Source organism: Physeter macrocephalus, chromosome 1 (assembly GCF_002837175.3).
Source record: "Physeter macrocephalus isolate SW-GA chromosome 1, ASM283717v5, whole genome shotgun sequence".
Lineage (NCBI taxonomy): Eukaryota > Metazoa > Chordata > Mammalia > Artiodactyla > Physeteridae > Physeter > Physeter macrocephalus.
Window position 1 is genome coordinate 26,559,821 of NC_041214.2, and position 15,122 is coordinate 26,574,942.

At 40.9% G+C, this 15,122-nt stretch overlaps 1 long non-coding RNA gene and 1 other non-coding gene across 2 annotated transcripts in view; both read left to right on the forward strand.

Moving 5' to 3' along the window:
* The window catches only part of LOC112067044 (uncharacterized), an 11,488-nt gene extending 2,430 nt beyond the window's left edge, over positions 1 to 9,058 (forward strand). Inside the window, exons 2-4 of the long non-coding RNA XR_002893043.3 lie at positions 3,285 to 3,375; positions 5,101 to 5,201; positions 7,943 to 9,058. This is a non-coding gene — a long non-coding RNA (uncharacterized lncRNA). The remainder of the gene's footprint in view (positions 1 to 3,284; positions 3,376 to 5,100; positions 5,202 to 7,942) is intronic.
* Positions 9,059 to 14,470: 5,412 nt separating this feature from the next.
* LOC112067049 (U6 spliceosomal RNA) lies at positions 14,471 to 14,577 on the forward strand. Its single transcript, XR_002893051.1, has one exon. It is a non-coding gene; the product is annotated as a U6 spliceosomal RNA (small nuclear RNA).
* The last annotated feature ends 545 nt before the right edge of the window (positions 14,578 to 15,122 follow it).

Below are 15,122 nucleotides of genomic sequence, written 5' to 3' on the forward strand. Positions count from 1 at the left end.
GGACCGGGGCACGAACCCGTGTCCCCTGCATCGGCAGGCGGACTCTCAACCACTGTGCCACCAGGGAAGCCCCATCATAACCATTTTTAAGTGTACAGTTCAGTAGTATTAAGTACATTCACATTGTTATCAACCAATGTCCAGAACTTTTTCATCTTCCAAAACTGAAACTCTATACCCATTAAACAACTCACCATTTCCCCCTCCTCCCTCTGGCAGCCACCATTCTCCCTTCTGTTTCTAAGTTTGAGTAATCTAGGTACCTCATATAATTGGAATTATATAGTATTTGTCTTTTTGTAACTGGTTTACTTAGCATAATGTCCTCCAGGTTCCTACATGTTGTAGCATGTGTCAAAATTTCCTTCCTTTTTAAGACTGAATTATATTCCATTGTATGTATTTACCACATTTTGCTTATCTATTCATCCATCAGTGGACACATGGGTTGCTTCCATCATTTGATTATTGTGAATAATGCTTTTATGAACATAGGTGTACAATTATCTCTTCCTGATTCTGCTTTCAATTCTTTTGGATATAAACTTGAGACAGGAAGGGGGTAGGGCACAACCTTTAAAAGAATGACATAGCCCAAGGGCATGACATAAACTGATTAGAACCAACTAGGTCCAAGATGGCTGAGTCGAGTTCTACTTGACCTTGAGCGTCAGTATACGCTCATTGTAGCACATCAGCACACTAAATGACACACCCCAGCTTCCATGGCAGTTCCAAGGACGACCACAAAAGGTCAGAAAGTGAGCAGTGGCCCAGTTACTGGAAATCCTCACCCCTTCCCCAAAATGGCTAAAATAATCTCCCACTCATTAGCCTGTGAAATTACCCACCCCTATAAAAACTGACAGCCCCACACCCTCTTGCCTCTCTTGCCTTCCGAGATGCCACACTCTGTCTGTGGAGTGTGTATCTCCCTGAAGAAACCTTCTTTCACTTTACTATGGCTCACTCTTTAATTCTTTCCTGTGTGAAGCCAAGAACCCACACTTGGCGGCCATCCCAGGGACTCACCTGAGACCTGGGATGGGACCCTCCTCTCGCGCCCTACTCTCTTTTCTGCAACAAACCCAGAAGTGAAGTTGCTGACTCATATTAATTCATTTGTAATATGAAATTTTCACATTTTATTCTCCAGGCTGCTCTTTTTGTTCAATAGTATGACTAGGGCATGTCTCCATATAAGCACTTTCATATCCACATTATTCTTCCTGATGGCTGCATAGAATTCCACTATATACATCTCCTGTGATTTATTTCTCTTAGAACCGTTGAGAGACATTTAGTTGTTTCCAATGTATAATTAATAGTGCTGCAGTGAACATCTTTATACATATTTCCTTGCACATGTGTGAGTATATATATATATGGTACATTTCTAGAAGTACTATGCCTGAGTTAAGGCTATGTATTTTTCATTTTGATAGACATTGCCATAGACCCCTAAATAAGCACAGATTTTACACTCCCACCAGTGGATGTCGGTGGCAAATCTTTAAAAAGTTACTATTATTATTTTATTGAGTGGAAACAATTTCTCAGGAAGCCTCATACATTGGATATATAAGTTCTAGAGATTTGTTAAATTGATGTCACTACCCTATAGGCTTCCTTACCCTGACTAATGATTTATACTATTTCAGCTCATGCTCTAATGTTTACTTTTAATGTATGAGGATCTTGTCTTCCTTGCTAGATGCTAAGATCCTCAAGAGTGGACATAATTTACTGTACTCATCCTCACCTCTACAATTAGTTGGGTGCCTGGAACTTGCCAGCAATTGTTACATTGTACATAGAATGAATGACAGTTTTTGTTTTTGTTTTTAACTTCAAAATGAAGAGATCTTAAGTGTTTTTTTTTCTATTTTTCTTGTGTAGCTATTCTAAGTGAAATAACTGGAGTCACTCAGTTCTAACAACAATAATACCAGCCATTAATATTTATTTTTGAAAACATACTATGAAACAGGTATTTTCCTAAAATACTTGAGATGTGTTACCTCATTCAATGCTCACCAAATGAAATAGGTGCCATTCTTATCTGTATCTTACATAAGGAGAAACTGAGGCACAGTGAGGTTAACTGACCTGCCCAAAGTCACCTGTCAAGCAGCAGGTTTCCACAGAGAATTCCGGTTCATCTAGTTGCCCAATCTATGCTTTTTATCCCTGCATCATGTACAATTTAACAAATCCAATTTATCATCCGTACATTGATCAATGACACCTCTTGCATTTCCCATGGAGCTTTCTGAAATCTTAATGAGGGTAGGGGGTAGAGTGAGCAGAAGTTTCCTCATTTGGGAGAAGATCCCCATTTTTAGGGATGTTGTCTTTTAGAAAATGGTTATTATTTCCCCAAATTCCTATTGTTCCCAACCATAGATATATTTATGAAAGAAGAGTCTTTCTTTCTTAAAGATCATGACTTCCTTCAAATTATCAATTTCACATGCACAAGAGAAGAATCCCACTTATTTTTACTAAGGCATACTTGTGAAACCCACATTTTAGAAAATGACAAGCATGACAGAACTACTTTAAACTTTCATAAAAGAGTCTTATCAAATTTTAGAACTTGAAAGAGGTTTGGTTACAGTGAAAAATATTATAGAACAAGCAATATATTTCCAGGCATGTCTAGTTGGCCATGGAAATAGATAGAATCCATATGGTTATATGGTGTCCATATTCAGTTTTTAGCCTGTGAAAAAATGAACAGGAAATTATAAATAGAAAAAAAGAAAAAAGGAAGTTCAACTTTATATAGTAGAGAGTAAGCATATGTAAACAATTACCCCCCCCAAGAGGTAGCACAGCTTCATAAAGAGTTTAGGTAAATCCACCATTTCAGATCCACAATAGGCTAACGGGAACCAGGATGTGTGTGTGTGTGTGTGTGTGTGTTGGTGTGTGTGTGTGGTGTGTGTGTGTGTTCGGGTTGGTGGAGGTTTGAAGAGAGGAGGAGGACTTTGCACTAATCTTTGAGAGAACTATGTTGTTCTCTTCCTGCTTGTCCCTTGGTACAATCATCGTCCATCAGGAATGGAGCAATGCTTTAGGGGAGTGTTATCTCGAACCCAAATGCTTATGATCTCATCAAGCCCATAATGTGCTACTCATGGCACCATCTATACCAGCAAAGTGCCCAGGCTCCATACAGTGCCCCCTGGTGGCTGCTACTCGCAGGCATAGATATCAAGAGCATGCCTTTTTCTTCTTTTGATGGGTAATACTAGATTTCTTGCTGTTTTTCCAAATAGATCTGAAGGTGTCTGAAGAGATCTGGGGAGTGACTGTAATTTTTAAGACTGGCAGTTTACCTGAGAGGAGGAAGAACATGATAGTAACTGGGTAGGCTATCTCACAATTCCATTTGATGGACCGGGTCTTAGGCTTCTGAGCGGGGCATTCTCCCACATTCTTATTAACTGGGCAACTTTCCTTTCACCTCATACCCTTTCCTTATATCTTCTTGATGTGAGTGATCATAATAGTTACTTTATTTCTGTAATAACTTCTTATACTAGTCCTTTCTTTTTCCATTCCCACTATCATATCTTGGATGATTCCAGTAGCCTTCTAACTGGTCTTCCTAACCTCAGACTTCCACAATCCCAAATCTATCCTGGACCCTGCTTCCAGATTAATCATCTAAAAGCAAAATTCTGATCTTGTCATTCATCAGTCTGATAACATTACTGGCTCTCCATCTTCAGCAGACATCTTTTGTTTGTGCTTGCCCAGCTTCCACTGTAGCTTCTTGCTGGAACAGAACCCTGAATTTCCGTTGGGGTTCCACTCCCCTGCCCTCCAGAGGTGGACATATAACTCAGACCTGGCCAATTCATGCATTTCTTCTCCCTGGCACAGTGACTGGTCAATAGGAGTGCATGTGACTCATGATGGTCCAATGAAAGTAAAGAGAAAGGCTCTTGAGATTAAACAGGCAGATTGTAAACTTCTGGCTAGTGCTGTCCTACTTGCCACTCTGTGGGAAGAACCTGCCTGTGAATAAAGTCAACACAGAAGCAGAACTTTGAGGAGGTGGGGGTAGGTGGCATTATTTGAATCCCTGACTCTAGGGGAACCTGTAGCTAGAACTACCCCTGGACTTTCCATTATTTGAGTCAATAAATTCTTTTTGGTATTGAAATCAGTTTTAGTTGGTTTTGTATAACTTGAAACCAAGATGTCTTGCTGATTTTCCTATATGGACCTGTGCTATTTTGATTTATAAGAAATATATATTTGGTCATTTGGATGACCAAATATCTATGAGGAATATGCATTTCTTGTGGTATTTGTTCATGGTTCCTGGCTCACGGCTTCCAAAACCCTTGAAATTTCCTGAGAGATAAGAGCAATGGCAGCATCTGTGTGTCCTCAATTCCTGAAAATGGTTTAGAGCCATCAAGTTGAAATGCGTGCCTTCTTATTCATAACAAGCCCCTTTCTACCACTGGTTGGGTTTATGTTAATAAGGTGACTTTCAGAAATTCCCTAAAGAGTGGGGCTGGTTGCCAGGGGAACCAACCAGGAATGGAGGGTTGGAACTTTCAGTCCCATGCCCTGATTTCCAGGGAGGGGAGAGGAGAGGGGCTGGAGGTTAAACCAATCACCAATGGCCAGTGATTTAATCAGCCATGCCCATGTAATGAAGCCTCCGTAAAAATCAAAAGGATGAGGTTCAGAGAACTTCCAGGTTGGAGAAACAGAACAATTCTATGTGTCACTGTGCCAGGTCCCAGACTCCACAAGGACAGAAGCTCCTTTGTTTGGGACCTCGCCCCGCATATCTCTTCATTTGGCTGTTGATTCATATACCTTAATATTATTTGTAATAAACTGACAATCTAGTTAGTAAACTGGTTTCCTAGCAAATTAATCGAACCAAGGAGGGGGTCATGAGTGACTGATTTACAGCCAGTTGCTCAGAAGTACAAGTAACAACCTGGATTTGAATTGAGGTTGAAACATGAAAATGGTTGTAAGGGTGTGGGATCAGGCTGGGCACGGTGAGGGGTGGTGGAGGGTCAGGGACTTGGAGGTATAAAACAATATGGTTTGTAATTTCAGGATTTGCAAAGTGCCAGAATCCGCTTCACGGAGGGTCTGGGTGGTACACCTGTGCCTGGAAGAGAAGCAAAGTCAGTATCCTAGTTGGATGTTTTCCTCTGGTGAGCAGTGCTTATTGGTACTTGGTGTGCTAGGGGGTCCTTCCATCCCATATGGCTCATCATGGAAAATCAGGGTGTGTGTTAATGGGGTGGGGCTTTGCTCTGATACTCCACAGAGGGGTTGGTCCAGAATAAAATCTAAGGTAGTCACCTTCCAGGGGCGTGCCTAGAGCGGGAGGTCGTGCAGTAGCCCTTCGTGTTTCCTGGGTCTACTTTTGGCCCAGGTGTGTGTCTTCCATGTTCCCTCGTAGAGCAGCAGCTTATGCAGATGCAGGTCTGCTAGCCGACTCAAGGGGCTATGCCGAATGTCTAATAAAGACCCTGGTGTCTCACTTGGGCCACTCTGGAGGGGTCGCTGGCTTCAAGGGCCTTTAACAATGTCTACAGTCCAAAGGACTGGCCGACTCATCTATAGCACTCTAAAAGAGTTTGAGGCAAAGACAGCCAGTTCCCTGCCTGATATCTTTTCCTTCTCTTCTTCTTTGCTAAAAGAACTCTTTTTTAGGGCAACAATGTGCCCAGATGAAAATAAAATCTATTTTTTCCAGTCCTCCTTGGCATCAGGGGTGGGCATGTGACACAATTCTGGCCAACTAGACATAAGCAGAACTATGCTGGGGATTTCTGAGATTTTCTCATACAGGTACAAGCACTTTCTCCTTGTCCCTTCCTTCTCCTTCTGAAATGGGAGGCTACAGGCGAAACAGCCACTTTGCAACCATGAGGGTAAAAGCCACTTGCTAAGGCTGATGGTGGAGAAAGAGAGGGGAAACCTGGGACACGGACGACATGGTGGAGTGTCTGTTACCTGCCTAATATTCCCCTACTTGATTTAACCACTGTAGCTAGTTCTGTTACATGTAATCAAGCATCATCTCTACCTGATGCAGAATTTAATAGCAAATAGTATAAATCATAGTCAAGGAGAGAAACAAACCTCAGAGTTTAAAAAAAAAGGATGGGTCCAAAGCAGAGGAGGACGAGGTCTTCAATAGGAAGACAAGGTCCAAAGTCTTGACTACTGAGGAGGGGTCAGGAGGGAGTGTGGGATTTGTGGCTCAGGCTGTGACAAGTGTCAGGGGCTGGAGGCCACTTGAACTGAGGCCTCAGAGGATTCGTGTGGCACCCAAACCCACAGAAGACTGTCATGTTCCCTGAACACCACACTTCCGGTCATCCTTTTCACTTCTTCTCCTTATGAAGTTCTACTCATTCTTCAATGCTCCAGTTCCTTAGCAGAAGCTGAGATGACTTAAGATAGTAATTAGATATTGAGATGGAGTTACAGAACAATGAATGGCATGGTGAGAAAGCTATGCACGTTTCGATTCCCTAAAAATATTTCGATCAAAACGATGCATACAGATAGCTAAACAATTAAATAGGGATTAAAAAGTTTATAATGAAAATCAGCAGACCCTCCCCCCCACCTCAGCATCCACAGCACTCTTCTCTAGAGACAACCACTTTCAACTCATTCAGCTGTTTTTCATGTTTACTGCCTTACTTCAAAGTACTTCTATATTATTTATCAATATTTCCATTTAAATTTTTACATATTTACTATTGTCACTTTCTCTCAGCAAACCTTTCAATAGAGATACATCACAATTTTTAGTTAAATCAACACATTAGATTCATTGGTATGATCATATATATTTTGTTCACAGTGTTTCTTTTTCTTATATAACTTTCTTTTGCCTGATTTAATAGTTGCCCCTTTTTTCATTTGCATAGTTTTTAATGTACCTATTAGAAATATTTCCCCCAATTTCTTTTATTTCTCACATACATATCATCATTTCTTTCAAAATACTTAAGCATTTCCAATGCTTTATTAATTCCATTTTTAATGCAATATTCCCCATTTCCAAAGTCCTCAATTTTTCTGACCCGTCTGGACTAGGTCTGACCCTCAACCATCTTTTGGGACTCCCTTTTCTACTTTTTTGTATCGATTCTCCTGATTTCTGGATTCTGCATTCTTTGTCTTTGTGATTTATTCCCTCATTCTGCTCAAGCATCTTCTCTGGAAGCTTCCTGAGAATGGATATAGAGGAGGTACGGAGTTTGAGTCCTTGTGAGCTGAAAACATCTTTAGTTTATGCTCACACTTGGTGAGGAGTTGGGAATGTGCAGAGTTCTCACAGAGCTGCCATGGCTGTGCTCCTTGCCTCTAGCTTTCAGTTAGGAAGTCTGAGGTCCTTCTGACTCCCAATCCTTTGTGCGCAATCTTCTTTCTTTTCATATGTTGTTAGGATCTCCCCTTTATTCCTAGCATTCTGAGATGCCATGATTATCATGCACTGTGCTGAAGACTCAGGGGGCTCTTTCAGTATGCAGATTTACGCCCCTTGGTTCTGGGAAAGTTCTCTGTTTATTCCTCTGATAATTCCCTTTTGTCACTTTTCTCTGTTCTCTCTTTCTGAAACTGTGAGTTAGATACTGCTGATCCTGTTGCTTATATCTTCTCACTGGTTTTTCATCGCCCTGTCTTTTGTTCTAACTTTCTGAAGACTTTCTTGACTTCATTTTTCAACATTTGTTTTGAAGTTTTAATTTTGGCTATCATTTTCACTTTCTAAGAACTTAAAATTTTTTTTGTAATCTTTTTTCATAGCAGCCTGTTCTTATTTTATAGATGCATTATCTTCTGTTTCACTGAGGGTGTTAGAACTAATTTCTTTTTAAAATTTTCTGCATTGTCTCTATATCTTCAGGGTTCTTTTGTTCTGTTTCAGGTGTGGTTTCCTGTGTTGGACAATTGCCTCACATCTCTGGAGATTCTCAGATTTCTGTTCACAGTGAACCATGAGGATTCCAAAGGCTGACAGGAAGCTCCTGTGTATGTGCAGGGCTTGCTTACCTGCTAGGCTTCTTTGAATGGTGAGGGAGTGGCCAGCTGTTAGCATCTGGAATTCCTTTCTCTGGGGCTATTCAGTTGCTCAAAGAATACCCCAGTCTTCTACATGGCTGTCAGCCTTCTGGAAGCAAGGCAGACAAAGAAGGCTTGGGTGAAGGGAAAGGCTGAATCCCAAATGTGTAGAATTTTCCTTTCTCCTCCTCTCTCCAGCTTCTCGCCTCACCCTCATTGCTGGGTGTCCTGGGTCTGCTGAAAGGCTGTTTAATCTTTCCAGAGAAAAGTCCCTAATTGGTCTCCCTGCTTCTGCCCTTGCCTCCCCTCCAGTCTGTTTTCAACTTAGAGCTGGAATGGTCCTGTTAAAATGTGGGTCAGATCAGGTCACTCCTCTGCGTAAAATTCTCAGATGCTTTTCCGTCTCAATAGAGTTAAAAACTAAAGGTCCCCTGCCCTCCATGCTTACTTCTTGTCTTATTACTTTCCCGTTTTCTCTCACCCCATTCCAGCCATGCTGGCCGCCTTACTGTCACTAGAACACACCAGGTAGGCTCCTGCCTTACGGCCTCTGCACTTGCTGTTCCATTGACATGGAATGTGCATTCACAGATATTTACATGGCTTGCTCCCTCGCTCCTTTGGGTCTTCACTCAAATGTCTCTTCTTAGTACAGCTTTCCCTGGCAGCCCTAACTAAAATTGCAGCCCCTAGCCCCCAACATACACACACTATCTCCTTATTTTGCTTTATTTTTCCCTTAAGTAGAATCCCCATCTGATACACAATAGTATATGTTTTCCTTCTTTTTGAAGTTGTTAGTTTACCGTCTGTCTGTTGTTGGTTTGCTGTTACTGTCTGTCTGTCTTCCACTAGGAAGTAACCCCCACGAAGGCAGGAATTCATTGCTCAATTCACCAACATCTAGAACAGAGCCTGGCACACAAGAGGCATTTAATAACTGTATGTGAATGAAATAAATAAGAATAAATAAATGAAGTGATCCTGAAGTATTGTTTTGTTTTCTTTAAAAATATTAGTTGAAAAACAACCCTGTAAGATGTGGATAGCAGTTTGTCTTTTTATTAACTTTTTTTTAAACATGTGAGGTTCCTGATGTTTCTGAGGAAGGTTTCATTGTGTGTATTCCATCGTTAAAAGTAGGTCATTAAGAACTCCTTAGCAGGCTAATATAATAACCTTAGGCTGTTAATTTGGATTTCATGAGAGAAGTAGAATTAGAATTAGAAATTAGCTTGATAACTTGCTAATGATAAGAACACAGAAGCAATCAGAAGAACATTAGTTCTATAATCAGTGATATTACTAATTGCTTTTAATGTTTAAAATGATGTCATTAGGGCTAAATGGCAAGATATTTTCCCTATAAAATCCAACCAGGTAACCCTATTCGAAGAGTCTTTCTTGGTATTCAAACCAACAATCTGATTGAACTGCTCCATCAGAAATATCTCAGTTATTTTGGGTCAAAATATGGATGCATTAAAACTACTCATATATACTACCACATTTGGGAAAAAACTGATTTCTTGAACTAGAAATTACATTTTAATGTTTTTTAGATGAGTATTTTCAGGTGGGTATTTCATGATCATCTTCCTATATATGCAAATTGAACCATTTACTAAGCAAGCACAATGTTTTGCAGCTCCAAATACATACTCAGTGATAATTATTTTCCATCAAACCATCTGAGACCACCCATCATTAGCACCCACTACAGAGATGGTCAGTAGACTGCCTACAGCTTTATAATGTCTTCTGGTGCAGTGTGTAATGAAAAAGTTGCTGCAGTGCCAAGAAAAACCAAAAGAAATCAACCTGCCATCAGTTTATTGAGCCTAAATTAAACTTAAATTTGAATTCATTTTAACAGGATAATTCTGTTGAGTTTGAATTCAACTCAAATGGACTACAAAGTAGATGTTCTGTTTCTCTAAGAATAGAGAGATAATCTTAAAATCTTGGAATCATTTGATCGGCTGTTAAGAAATGGCAATACAGTAGTTTTAGTTTAAAAGTGGCAATGAAGTAGACAGTAATATAATTCTCTCTAGAACTGCCAGTGTTAAAAAACTGCAATCTAGAATTATGTCTCTAAAACTGTTTTATTGTAGAAATGATAAAAGACTGGATGCTTGTATCACTTAATTCTCTCCACATAACCTACCAGATAGCACCCCAAGATTTCTCCCTGCTTTTGTTAACGTTGAATTTGGATTTTCAACTGTGTTTATGATGTCTTTCATTAGGCTTTATTTAAAATGATGTTTCCTTATCTCTCCGTCAGCAGTGAGATTGGCTATTGTTAATTCTGGTCATGCGTATTGTGAAGGAGAGGACAGGTGTGGCCAATGCTAAACAGCTTGTTCCATATGTGATTCTCTCATTTTCAAAGGATTACATGATCATAAAACACCGTTAATGCTGTCTGTGTGCCAGTCACACTTTAACCATTCTTTGATGATCCAGGAAGCACGTCAGAATCTTACGAGGGCTGGTACTTGAGTTTTCCAGTTGATACCTGGAGAAATCTTTGCAGGTCAGGTTTGCGGGAAGAATAGAGAATGGGAGAGAATTCCTCAGAGAATAGGTGAGGATGAGAGAAGAGGGAGAAAAGAAAGAGCAACAGAGAAATTTTCACTTCAACAATATTCATTACCTAGATCAAAGACTGCATATGACATCCTAAGAGTGTCTGAACTTTGTGCAAATCACAGGGCACATCGACACAATGGTGGCCGGCCTGTGACAGTGATCCTGGTCATCGCTTAGCTCAAGCCACTTATTTAATGGAAAAAGTGGAGCAAGTTTTAAGTAGCGCTGCATCTGGGAAGGAGTAGACGTGGACAGGTGGAGGGGAACACAAACTGAAAATGCCCTACCTGTCTTTCTGGCTCTCAGTGCTTCAAGTATGTCCGCAGCAGCCATTTCTCCCAGGACATTGTTTCCAAGGTCAGTCTCCCTTAAGTGGGCAGAGTATTTGATCAGGCTGACCAGAGAAAATGACAAAACAAAATAGTGCTGTGTCAAGTGTGGTAACTCAAAGAAACGCAGTCCAGTTGTTTCGGAGTATGCTCTTTTTCTTAGGTCCTCTCCACCCTCCCCCACCTCCCTCCCAAAGATGCGGCACTGACCCAATTTGGAGACATCCGGAATACAGTTTTTTTTCCCAATTTAGTCTCTCTAGTCTGGATGCCTCTCCTAAGTATGTTGGTAGGATAAGGATTTTTAGTTGCCTTAAATCTACCACTCATTTATTTATTCAAAGGATATGGTGTGTTATTGTGCAGAGCTTCTCAGTCTTTTAGATTTTACCTACCAGTAAAATGTCAAATAAGTTGTGGGAACAGGCAAAGGTCAGTTTGGCACCTTTTAGTATGTCTAATAACTCTCACCTGGCAACACTATAAAAGAACAAATACTTTTATATAAAATTAGGAAGGGCACAGTCTCAAAGGATAGCTTTTTAAATCAAGATTAGCTTTACGAAAAGGAACACTCTACCTGTCTTTATTTTTCTGATCTCTTTGAGGATTATTGAAAATTCTTTCATGTCCTAGTCTTGGCCTGCCAAGTGGACTTTGGGAATCTCTGGCATTGTGAGTGAGCATGGAATCTGGGTGAAGGCCTGGGTTGCTGGTCAGCTTTTACCTCTTGTCAACCCTGTGATCCTGGGCAGGCCATGTGCCTGCCCTCTTGGGTCTTACCTTCTTCATCTGTAAATTTGGCCTCAAAAGGGCAGTTCTACCTATTTCATAAGGTTGTGGAAAAACAGGATGAAGCAGTTTCTATGAAAGCATCTTGCAAAATGCAATATCAGTGATGCTATTAATTCTGAGTTCATACTTGCTAAATGCATATTAAGTGCCTAACATTGCAGGGATTAAAAGGAATTTAACACATGGCCTCTGCACTGAAAGAAATTATCCTATGACCATCAATAAAACAATTTTGAGCCCTTACCATGTGCTGGGGATATGAAATTTCAGTTAGTGTCAGTAGTGAATACAAGGCCATTCTCTTGCTTCCCGTACACATTTTCTATTGATTGAGCAGCCAGAATTCAAGGCTGGGGCTGAATGGTCCTGCCAGACTCTGCCTCTCGAAGGTCTTGCTCCCAAGGAAACAGTGTGTCTAATCAGGACTGGACAGGCTTTGGCTTCCTGAGCTGCCTGACTATGTCCAATTCCTTCAGACAAGATGAGGGAGAGCAGGGATGCTTCAAGAAGGAAATGGAGAAAGGGGAAGCACAGAAGGAGAGTGGAGAGTGTTGAAGACAAACTTTACAACTCAACAATTCTGTGTCTAGTCTGAGTCCAGAGGCCATGGATTTAACCACTATGCTACACAGGCCTCACAAGAACTATGGTTTTATGGAGCATTCACTATGCATCAGATGTGATCATGGCCACCCACATGCTTAAGCACTTGTGCTTGGCACAAGGGGGCCTTCCAAGGGTGTGAGTGGGGCCGGAAGCCAACCAAGCTCTGTTTGCCAAGTCCTGGGCATGAAGCATAGACCTGGAAGGGGTAACTTCCTCTGACTCATTGGTGAGAGGTAGTGCCTTTTAATTCATCTGCCCAGAGGGACTCTTTTTCTAATTCATATAAAGGTGCTAGCTGGAGCCTTAGGCACTATACTTAACACTTTACATGTATGCTCTCATTTACCCTGTAACAATCTCTTGATTTAGACACTATTATTATCCCAGTTTTACAAATGAGGGACTAAAATACAGAGAAGTTATTTAGCTTGCCTGAGATTAAATCATGGAGCAGGGATGTGAACTCAGGCAGTCTGTTTGAAAACAACCATGAAGCATGATTCAAATAAACGAAGAAAATGTTTTAATTTTCAGTAGTTCTCAATATTTAAACTTTAAAAAAGAGAACAAAGAGATTTAAGTATTTAGTGTCAGAACTAAAAAAAAAACAGCAACACACGGGAAAGGAATTCCTGGCACTGGTGCACCTTGTTAGTGGTATTTACACCCCTGTCACACACAGCCAGCGTTGCACAGGGCCCCAGTCTCAGAAGGGCTCCTCACTTGGTTTAGTGCTCTATCATCATCATCTTGAAATTCTTAATAATATTTGAACAAGGGCCCATGAGTTTCCATTTGCACTGGGTCCCAACAAATTCTGTAGCCAGTTCCTGCTATCATGTTTAGTGTGGTCAGAGCAGAAAGCAAAATCTAACAAATGGTCAGCTTTAAGTAATTGTCAGCCCTATAGACCACTGTTCAGTGAATCGTGGTCAGAGGGAGGCCTCGTTCATGAGGGGAGAACCAGCAGGGTTCTGCACCCAAATCAGCATTTGGTTCCTGCCTTAAAATCAGAGAAGCCATCGATACTGCCTTTAGGGATAGACTTAAGCAGCAGAGCTAGGTAAAGCCTCATCACAAACAAAAGGCATGATATCCTTGACCCGGGACCAGCTAATCTGAAGGTGATGCTAGACCCACGTGGTACCAAGGGTGAACAGTGCCCATAGGCAGGCAGGTGGTTAGTGCCCCATAATCTCCATCACCAAATCTTACCCCAACATAAATGCATATACATAAGCCACCCCAAGTAAATATTCAATTAAACAGACCCCTGGAGCTGACTTTTCTAGCGGGCCCCCTGACAAGTCCCTTGCCTCCCCATTCATTCACTGAGCTCCTCCTTTGTAGAGATACTCAGGACCCTCAATGATAAAAGGTGAGGAACCATAAATCTGTTCCTCAAAGTGCTCCTGGAGCCTTTTTGATCATCCTCCAACATGCTCTACAGCTGGCTCAGAACTGGACTTGCTAGGGTAGGTGGGGAGGGTTGTGAAGATGGTGCTTCTACTTCCAGGGCACCAGCCTATCAGCACTGCAGAGAGGTGCAGAAGGAAAATGTGTGTTAGATCTGCAAAAGTGGAAATGGGGAGGGGAGCTGTCCTTGAGGTGAGCATGTAGCTCACTTCAGAAGTCACATCAGAAGATCACCCACTGCCTATGAGATAAAGTGAGGTTGAAAAGGCCTAGAATAGATGAATGATACAAAGACCATGGATGTTAAATTTGGACTAAGCTGTCTTTATGAGTTTATGTTGTAGGTCACTAGAGTAATAAAGAGAAAGTCTTAAAAGCAGCTAGAGAAAAAAGAAATTATGTTCAAAAGAAGAAAGATAAAAGTAACAGTGGACTTCTTTTCAGAAACAATGCAAGCGTAAGACAGAGGAGCAACATCTTGAAAGTATTAAATGTCAACCAAGAATTCTATATTCAGAAAAAAAAATTTTTTTAATGATGGCAAAAGAAACTTTCTAAACATACTAAAACTCAGAGAATTCATCACCAGCAGGTCAGGACTATAAGAAATGTATAAAGAAAGTCCTTCAGATAAAAGGAAAATGATACTAGTGCTGTCTTCAGCAGCACACATACTAAAATTGGAACAATACAGAGAAGATTAGCATGGCCCCTGCACAAGGATGAGACACAAATTTGTGAAGTGTTAAAAAAAAAAAAAAGGAAAATGATACTAGATAGAAATTTGGATACATCCAAAGGAATGAAGAACACTAGAAATGGTAAATATGTGAATAAGTATGAAAAACTTTCCCTCTTATTTAAAAAAAATTAACAGATTAAAACAAACATAATAATAACGTATTTGGGGATTTCTAACATTTGTAATAGTAAAATATATGGCAACAATAAAACAAGGAATGGGAGGGAATGGAAACATACTATTGTAAGATTCTTTTTTTAAAAAATTTATTTATTTTATTTATTTATTTTTGGTTGCATTGGGTCTTCGTTGCTGCGTTCGGGCTTTCTCTAGTTGCAGTGAGCGGGGGCTACTCTTTGTTGCGGTGCGCGGACTTCTCATTGCAGTGGTTTCTCTTGTTGTGGAGCACGGGCTCTAGGCGCGCGGGCTTCAGTAGTTGTGGCTCACAGGCTCTAGAGTGCAGGCTCAGTAGTTGGGGCGCACATGCTTAGTTGCTCCACGGCATGTGGGATCTTCCGGGACCAGGGCTCGAACCCATGTCTCCTGCATTGGCACGCGGA